The 10,000-nt window shown below is 35.8% G+C and overlaps 1 long non-coding RNA gene across 1 annotated transcript in view; it reads right to left on the bottom strand.

Moving 5' to 3' along the window:
* Window positions 1-2,041: 2,041 nt before the first annotated feature.
* LOC311073014 overlaps window positions 2,042-10,000 on the bottom strand; it is a 15,099-nt gene continuing 7,140 nt past the window's right edge. The window contains exons 2-3 of the long non-coding RNA XR_014604100.1: window positions 7,475-7,551; window positions 2,042-2,152 (exon numbers count right to left, since the gene is read on the bottom strand). This is a non-coding gene — a long non-coding RNA (uncharacterized lncRNA). The remainder of the gene's footprint in view (window positions 2,153-7,474; window positions 7,552-10,000) is intronic.

The following is a 10,000-nucleotide window of genomic DNA, read 5'->3' as shown; positions in this document are numbered from 1 at the left end:
TATTGACCTCTTTTCGCGGTTGAAAAACACTGATTGGTCGATATTATGTATGAGGAATATACATTTCGGTAAGTTGTACTGTATCTTTCAACATTGTTCATTCGTGTTTATTTACTATTATTACGTGGCTTGGTTGAATTCTAATGTAGAATGCTGTTGTATAACACACCGTTGCCATGAAAAACAGAGCGTTGCTATGGACGCAGGATTCTAACCGGACTATTTTCTTCAGCGGAAGCAATACAATCGTTTTTAAATCAAACTCCTTTTTAAATCAATATTTTGTGTCAAATTATTGATTTATTTGATAGGTAGCCATGTAATAAGCGGGATAATGTAGAGCGAGGTGGTTATTATAGTGAATACAACCCCTTCAGGCTGATTCAAGATCCCTCCGCTTCGCGTCGCTTATTTAGCTAACGTTAGTCGAGATGATCGGTTCACGTGCCGCTAGCGATCTGTCATGTCAAAACGCGCCAAAACGGTATTTATTGTTTTAATTTCGTCATAAAATTGACAGAATCTGAGAGCTGAGATTTTCTTTATATCATAAGCACCCTGCTCTGTCTAGTCTGTCAGTGTCCTCTTTGCTTCGCGATTTTTCTGTGCCTGAGAAAATGGATGTGTGGCGTGAGAGTTGGCAGATCTGCTTCTATTCACCAAGGCAACATTAAATTGATTAAAGTGACAGTAAAGACATTTATAATGTTACAAAAGATTATATTTCAAATAAATACTGTTCTTTTGAACATCAAAAAATCCAGAAAAATAAAATGTATCAGTTTCCACAAGTTTCAACACTGATAATAATCATAAATGTTTCTTGAGCATCAAATCCTCATATTAGAGTGATTTCTGAAGGATCATGTGACACTGAAGACTGGAGTAATGATGCTGAAAATTCAGCTTTGATCACAGGAATAAATTACACTTTACTATATATTCACATAGAAAACAGCTGATTTACATTGCAATAATATTTCATAATTGTACTGTATTTTTGATCAAATAAACACAGCCTTGGTGAGAATAAGAGATTTCTTTCAAAAACGAAATATCCTGAATTATCCCAAACTTTTGACGGGTGCTTTAAATACTTGTTATGCTTTTTTGTTCAAACGTCCCAAAAAGCCTTGTGCCCTTTAAAGTTTTAGTTCATCCAAAACTGAACAATTCAGGCGCTTCCTCATCATCACATCGACTTCAAACCATAAAACGAAAGTCATATTCACCTGTGTCTGTTTTCTGACTCTATTATGCACATTTATTAAAGTGTGCGTATGATTCAACATAATTGCATTAGTTTGCATGGACGAGCGAGCTTCTATAATGTTTTCTCCACGTTTCCCCTCGGTGTGTGTGTGTGTGTGTGTGTGTATCTAGGCCATTTTGTCAGCTTTGTGTCTGCGGATCAGGATTGAGGGGGGAAGGGCTGGAGTATTTCCCGGGTCAAAGGTCAAGTCCGATCGGTGGGAAAGCGAGGCATGTACAGGCATATTTCAGAGAATTCAAACGGGATATTGAAACTAAATGCTCTTTTTCTGTGGAAGTTCTACTGAAAACATTTCTCATGTGTTTTAGTCCTGCCAAGATACACAGTGTTTCTGGAAAGATGTTAAGAGATTCATTGCTCATAATCTTTTAAATACTTTTCTCCTATCCTATAAAATCTGCTAATTAGGTCATTGCTTTAAGGACCATTGCTCAAAAGATGCTTTATTTTTATGTAAATTTCATATTCACAAATGTAAATTCACAAATGGCAAAGCAAATTTTTCGAGATTAAAATGTGCACAGATGTGATGTCAAAATCTAAAAACAATAAAGCAATTAAAACTGCAATATGCTCCTCATTTAACATTTTCATATGAAAAGTATCTATTTATGTGTATTTAACAATATATAGATACGTACCCTCTTTTTGGCCCTTTTCTTTCTTCTTATGTAATATCTATTGTATTAAGCATGTGATGTGTTCTTCTGATGTAATATTAAAGTTACACTTGTACATGCTGTTTGTTGGAAATAAAGGCGTGTTTGAGAGCTCGTTGTCCTCTCGGTGTTTTCAGATCAGCTCTTTCTTCGAACACGATGAGCGAAGGAGAGTCTGGCTTCACAGGAGGAGATCTGTGCGGCGACTGCAACGTTTCTGCTGGAAAAACAAACACACAGTGTGTGTGAGTCAGGAGAACCAGAAGAGAAGAGCTTTCACTGGGACATGAAGGAACGAGATCTGCTCGAGGTTTCAGAACAGGGTTATTATACAGAGAAATAATGTGTAGTCACTCATACATATGATAACAACAGATCAGCAACTGACACGTTGAGTTATACATGGATTTTAAAGCACAAAGACTGGAGTACGTTTTTTTTTTATACCGTTAACTAAATCTAAAACAATGAAAAAACCTTGAAAATCATATATATATATATATATATATATGCACACACAGTAGTCAACATTTGAAGTGGATCAAAAAAAGTTGTCTTAAGATGAGAACGGTTATTGTTAAAAATTCATGTATAATTTTGATGAAAGGTTTTGATCCACTTCAAATGTTCATATATATATCTTTATCTTAACTTATAAAATATAAAAAAGTACACTTATTTTATTTCAGAAACAGAATCTTATGCAACATTATAAATGATTTGATCACAGGAATAAATTCAATTTTAAAATATATTCATATAGAAAAGAGTTGTTTAAAATTGTAATAATATTTCACTATTTTAACTGTATTTTGATCTAATAAATGCAGTCTTGGTGAGCAAGAGACTCTTTAAAAAATATTATGAGTTCTTAAAAGCCAAATTTTAGGTTGAAGTACTAAAACAACCCTTAAACCGATAATAGTAAAGATACTAAAATAACGAGGAGCATTAAAAATTATAGGAGTGTTCGAGAGAAGCCTTGAATTCAAAGTTTATGTGAAGTAATAAAATGTTTTAAAAACAGTCGAACAAATTAAAAGATAAGAAAAAAACGGTTTGCTTAAAACAAATAAAAATCGCTGGACAAATGAAAAGAAACAAAGATGTTTTTTTCGTTTTCATCCACCATTTTATCTTGGACTTTTTGTTTTAATATTTTACAACTGTATGTTTTAGGGGGAAAAAACTATAATTTGTAAAACCCGGTTCCGTGAGAACTTAACAACCGACAACCACACTGTAAAAAATGTTTTTTTGGTGAAGTAAATACTACTGAAAAAAAACAATGTAATTTACATGAAAAAGTTAGTTCAGGCAAGAATAAAAAAAAACGAAGTAAATTCCTTATCAGTACTTAATTCAAGCCAGTAGAAATGAAAGCGTAAATATCAACTCAATAAAATTAAGTAAAAATTACTCAGCTTTTCTGATACTGGGGTTCCCATCATGCACTGGACCTTGAATAATTAATGAGGTTAATTTTTCACTGGTTTCCAGCTGTATTTACACTGTTTTATCATTGCTTTTGTTGTCAGGATTAGTAACTTGCCATTTTGTGACATTTCGAGTACATTTTCTGCTCAAAATGACACATTCAAACACAAAAATGATCCATCAAATGTTACCGTCATTGTGTATTGTCTACCAAGTATTGAGGTCTTTGCATTCACATGATACTTAACATCTGACATACTGTAGTATAAATTACTTAGATAATCTAAGTAAAGCACATACTATAAATGACTGGTATAATTCAATATTATTGTAAATTTCAACTAAATTGATATTAATCAACCTTTTACTAGCTAAGTTAAAATTACTTATTTTCTGTGTTACTTTCACTTAAGTAAAGTTTACTTAATTCCATATTTCAAGTAAATTTAACTTAAAGATTTCTAATTAAAGCTACTGATGAATATGTTTAGGTTTTTACTTGGCAAATCTTTGTAAATTTACTAGCATTTTCTGAGTGAAAAAAGTTGCCTAGCTTTTTTCAAGTAAATCCCACTCCAAATTTTTTTCAGTGCAATCACGTGCCTCATATTCGCATGCTTTCTTTAGACATTCACGAAAACACGCGTGTTAAAGGGTTAGTTCACCCAAAAATGAACATTCTGTCAGTAATTACTCACCCTCATGTTGTTCAAACCCCGTAAGACTTTCATTCATCAAATTAAGATATTTTTTATTAAATCTGAGAGCTGTCTCACTCCTCCATTCTATGTAATCGATATCTGCCATCCCAGAAAAGTTAGTAAAGACATCGTTAAAATAGTCCAAGTGACTACAGTGGCTAAAGCTTAAGTTTATCAAGCGATGAGAATACTTTTTGTGCACAAAAAAACTAAAATAATGACTTTATTCAACTATTCATTTTCTTCAGAACGTAGGCTCATTATTGGCCATCACACACATGACCAGGCCAATAGTGAGCCTACGTTCTGAAGAATGATGAATAGTTGAATAAAGTCGTGATTTTTTTATTTATTTTTTTGCGCACAAAAAGTATTCTCATCGCTTGATAAACTTAAGGTTGAGCCACCTTAAGTTTTAAACTAACTTTTCCGGGATGGCAGATATCGATTACCTAGCAGCCTATGGAGGAGTGAGACAGCTCTCAGATCTCATCAAAAATATCTTAATTTGATGAATGAAAGTCTTACGGGGTTTGAACAACATGAGGGTGAGTAATTACTGACAGAATTTTCATTTTTGGATGAACTGTCCCTTTAAATGTCGTTTAAACAAAAATATCAAACGCTGATGGAAACATGTAACATTACACTGAAGTAAAGAAGAGATCATTTCGTTCTTACCTTTATAGTCGAAAAAATCCATTTGGCGATGAGGACTTCTTCTTCCTCTTTCTGTTTCTGTTTAAAATGGCGGGTTGCATACTATAAAGTACATTAATATACGAGAACATGCGCTGCAGCTTTTAAACACATCGCGCGCTGCGCTCGTCCAATCAGTGAGTGACACTGACACGGTAATATGCAAATAAAGACTAACGTACTATCTTCTACTTCCCACCAGTGTTGCCAACTTAGCAATTTTGTTGCTAGATTTAGCAACTTTTTATTCAAAAAGCACCTAGCAACAAATTTAGCAATTTTTTATATTTATTTGGCAACTTTTAGCAACACAGACGCGCTGCGCTTAAACACTAACGTGAAAAGACTCGAGGCCCAGAGAGAAGGAAATGAATAGTGGAATAAAGTCGTTATTTTTGTTTGTTTTTGCGCACAAAAAGTATTCTCGTCGCTTGATATACTTAAGATTGAGCCACTGTAGTCACTTGGACTATATTAACGATCTCTTTAATAACTTTTCTGGGCCAGCAAGTTTCGGTCACTTAGCAGCCTATGGACAAGTGATCAGCTCTCAGATTTAATCAAAAATATCTTAATTTGTGTTCCGAAGATGAACGAAGGTCTTGCGCGGTTGGAACAACATGAGGGTGAGTAATTACTGACAGAATTTTCATTTTTGGGTGAACTAACCCTTTAAAGCCAAAATAATATTTAGCATCCCATTCATTGACAACGACTGATAGTCAGCTTGCTGATGATTTTCGCTGTGTACAATCAAAACGCTTCAAATGATTATTCATATATAAAAAAAATAAGACGAGGCGATGTAACAGCTGTGAACGCGGGTATTAAAATTATCCCCGAATTTTCCATTGGTAAACAGGACTTAAATGGGCGTTCATGTCCAATTTGTAACAGAAAACGCGTATTTACGATAGTTCTTATAGCACGTGAAGGCAGCATTAACCCAGGACAATGTCAATACACAGGATAAACTGTTAACCCTGGGTAAATTATGAGCTGTGTAAAACGTGGTTTACCCGTGATTTTTTTTTTTTTTAGTTTTTATGATGCACGCGCTAACTATTTCAAGTGTGAAACCCCTATTGAATGAAACGTGAAATTTTGAAGTAGAAAAACTATAGTATTTTCTTGTATGCTAATAATTTTTTTTTTTACAGTGTAATGGAATGCATAATTTCAAACACAGTATTGCAGACACAGATAATTCTCCTAAAAATCCTTAATAGATAAAGAAAACACAAAGGAGTCAAGCACTCACATGTTCCTCATCAGAACATGTAGTTGTGTTTATTTTTGTGCATTCATGCTAATTGTGTTTACGTGTACGTGGTGTGAGTGTTTTAATGTCTGGCGTGATTTCCTGCAGAACACTGTTATCTTTAAATGTTCTCGATGTACCGTCCTCGCTCTTCTTCCCTCATAAACAGGTCAATATCAGCACTGCCTGACCGGCCATCTTCATTAATAATCAAGAGGATCCGTGGACATCGAGGCAGGGGGTCGATGCATCCGTTATTCATGCGCTTTATATGATCATCATCGTCTTCAGACAACAAGCTATTGCATCTAAAAGGCTCAAGTTAGTGGTGGAACGGATCACAACATTCACGGTTCGGATCATACGTTTTTTGAGCCACGGATCGGATCAGATCATTTTTCGGATCAGCAAAACAAATATATATATATATTGGGGGGGGGGGGGGGGGGGGGGGGGGGGGGGGGGGTAACTTAGTAATTTATTACTTAAAGCTCACTTTAAGTTCTTCGATACTACATCAAAAACTACTAGCCTAACTGATAAAGTTCAAACATTATTACAAGTGAACAGTCAGTAATAAAATAAGAACAAATACACAAATTACAAGTGGAGATGAATACTAAATTACACATTTACATAAGTCTAACGGTAGTATTCAGGTCCAGAAATGAATAATTAAGCCTAAATGTAAAATAACACTATTTGTTCACTGTACTAATTGAATAGTTTTATCTTTGTTAACGCTGTATTTTGTAGTTTTATTAACATTAATGACACAGACAACAGCAGGAATATTAGGCTGCCGTCACTTTAAGAGCGAATGCACTGACACACATCCGGTTTCTTTCTCAACTGTTCACTTCTGACAGAACCGAGAGAATACTCGCCGAGACGGTGTTTAGACATAATGTTGTGTTTATGTGTCCGTTCAAGGGCAAGGAAACGCGAAAGAGTAATCACACTCTCTTTCTCTCTCTCTTTCTCTCTCTGTGAGCACAGATAACGCGCAAGTCCCGGTTTTCGCCTCTTCTTCTGCGTTTAAAATTGTTTGAATGTGTAAGTTGGCAAGACAAAACACGTCCAAATGATAAACTTTCACTCTATGATGGTTAAATTTAGCAGTTAATCCGTGATGCGTAGGCAGCTGGTCCGTACGGATCACGATCAAATGTGATTCGTTGAACCCCTAGCTCAAGTGAACATTTAAAACTCCAGAGGGACCAGAGTTAATTATTTATGCAATCTTTTGTAAATATTATAAACAATATATTATACATGCTTGAAGAAAGAACGCTAAAGAAAATAACGCATGACACTCAGAGATCACTCAGAGGTCACAGACAATGAGACACGAGGAGTTGAAAAGTGTTAAAAATATATAAATAAAGCTCTGTAACATCACACTTTTAACTTTAAGTGAATCCCATCGGGTAATCACACTTACCTGACCAAAGACTGTATTCAGAGGTCAAATTCTGGAGGATTCCTAGAAAATTAGCTTCATTCTAGCTGATTATGAGTCTAAAGATGGAGGAAGAAGAAGAGAAATGCATGATATATGAGATGAAATAAGACTAAATGCTTTATAAAGCTGTAAAAAACTACTTTAAAGTCCTCCTGTAGTCAATAATATTATCCCTTAAATCTCTTCTTTAATCACCAAAATGACATATTTAAACGTTTTTTCCTTGAAAAAAAAAATTCATTCCTTAAAATATCTTGAATGTAACTCGACACCCTTGCCTCATTTAGTATGCGCGGTTCTATGAATATGCAAATAAGCCCCGCCTCCACTCACTCACTCAGCTCAGAGATCCACTGGTTGACGATCACACGTTGATCTGATTGGTTACAAGGTAGTTTGTGACGTCAGAAACACCAGCGATTTCAAAGCGTGTTTTTGAGACTGTCTTTGGTTCACTGCAGTTTTAAGGAGGAAATACTCAGCAATGGTGTCGACTTATGAATTTACACATGGTTTGTCTTAAAGCATATTAAAAACACCTCATAGACACATAAACAACATTAAAAGATGGATTTTCACCACACCTTCAGATAAGTATGTCTGTGTTTGGACGTTTTAGGGCAGTGTTTGGCATGAAGTCCTGTCATTTTCTAAGTTTAGCTCTGGCAGAAGCGACTGATTCCTCAGTCCTGGCGATTTGGCTCTTTAATGTTTTTTTCATGTGTGTAAGTGAATACAGAACAAGAGAGAGACATAAAATCCTCCTTTATTGACCGCAGGGTTTTCAGGCGGTTACTTTCAAGCTATTTTAAGCCATGAAGATTTTTTTTTCAAAGAAAAAACGTTTAAATATGTCATTTTGGTGATCAAAGATGAGTTTTAAGAGATAAAATGATTGACTGCAGGGGGACTTTAAAGCGTTATGATGCAACAGGACTCTATTAATAAATGAGGTTTGTGAAGACAGGAGGGTTTCTCTCTCTAGCGGTGAGGTTTCCCGACTCGAAGACGAGTCAATGTTTGACCACACTGGGCTATTTGTGTCTCAAGCAACTCCGAGGCATCAGACTTTGTCCTGTCAGTTGTTTAGAGTGTGTGTGTGTGTGTGTGTGTGTTTGCAGGGACTCTTGTGTAACTCCAGACGTAGATTAACCCTGCAGTCGACCGTACGTCTGTTTGCTGAAGACCCTCTTTAATGCTGTTCTCGGGAAACTGCTGTATCGGCAGGATTTGATTACAGACAACAAAAAACATGCCCAGTCTACATTTCACTCGAAACAAAAGATCATTAAATAATAATGTCACAATGCAAATAAAAGTTAAAGGGGTGGTATAATGCCCTTTTTCACAAGATGTAAAATAAGTCTCTGATGTCCCCAGAGTGTGTGTGTGAAGTTTTAGCTCAAAATACCCCACAGATATGTTTATATATCATGTTAAAATTGTCACTTTTTGAGGGTGAGCAAAAACGCACCGTTTTTGTGTCTGTCCCTTTAAATGCAAATGAGCTGCTGCTCCCGGCACAGGGGGCGGAGCTTCAACAGCTTGCACTCACACACACATGCACTGAAAATTTCTAAGACTTTTAGCCTTTTATGTTCAAACCGGAGTCAGACAATGATGGAGAGACTCGAGAAGAAGTGACAACATGTAGAAGCAACAGGACATTTCTGAATGGTTAGTTGATGAATTTATGTAGCTGATGTGTAGTTATCTTCTAGTCATTGATTAGCATATTCTGTCATGATAATCTATAAATCGTGTTCCGGGGGCGGGGTTTATGTAAATTTTAGGAGGAATGTGGTGTAGTCTCTACCAGCCGTTTGTTGTGGTAAGTTTACAGATGTTGTTTATGCTCGAACAACAACATTACACACTAACTAAAGTTAGAAAAGTCAAATCATAATTGACCACCCCTTTAATGCATACACACAAAATCCTCTCCACTCAAACACCAGAACCACACACCAAATCTGCAACACTGTACACTAATTCTCGGCCTTCGACTTCATTCAAACTTCGTTTTCAATTTCATAAAACACTTTTCGCAAACCACAACACACACTTCTCTGTAACACAGCTAACAGGAAATATCTTGATTTCCTTTTTCAAACTTAGCCTATCAAAATACCACACTAATGATGCATTGCAATTCGCCTACTTATACTACACCCTAAAATATGTACTCTTTTTGTGAAGAAAAAGTGCATATTTTTGAGTGTGTAGCAGAAGAGTAGTCAAGCTTTGGGAGAAACTATCCCGTCATACAACTGCATCTTTAACGGTTGCTCTCTGTCAATCATCCCGTCACTGTAAACTGACCTGTCAATCATCTTGTCAAAGATAAAATCCTCCACATTTAATTTAATTTCCTACCGTATCGGAGAGAAATGCAGAGTCACGTTGATCTGCAGTCGCGGGTCTTTCATGCAGAGACTCTCTATATAAGACCAGATATAGCCCGGCTATGAGGAACACACTGCTAGCCAGAAAAACCCTGAGTTT

This window comes from Abramis brama (assembly GCF_963993115.1).
Source record: "Abramis brama genome assembly, chromosome: 22".
NCBI classification, from domain to species: Eukaryota; Metazoa; Chordata; class Actinopteri; order Cypriniformes; family Leuciscidae; genus Abramis; species Abramis brama.
The sequence above is the reverse complement of the archived record's forward strand: the minus strand, read 5'-3'. Positions and strand labels throughout refer to the sequence as shown.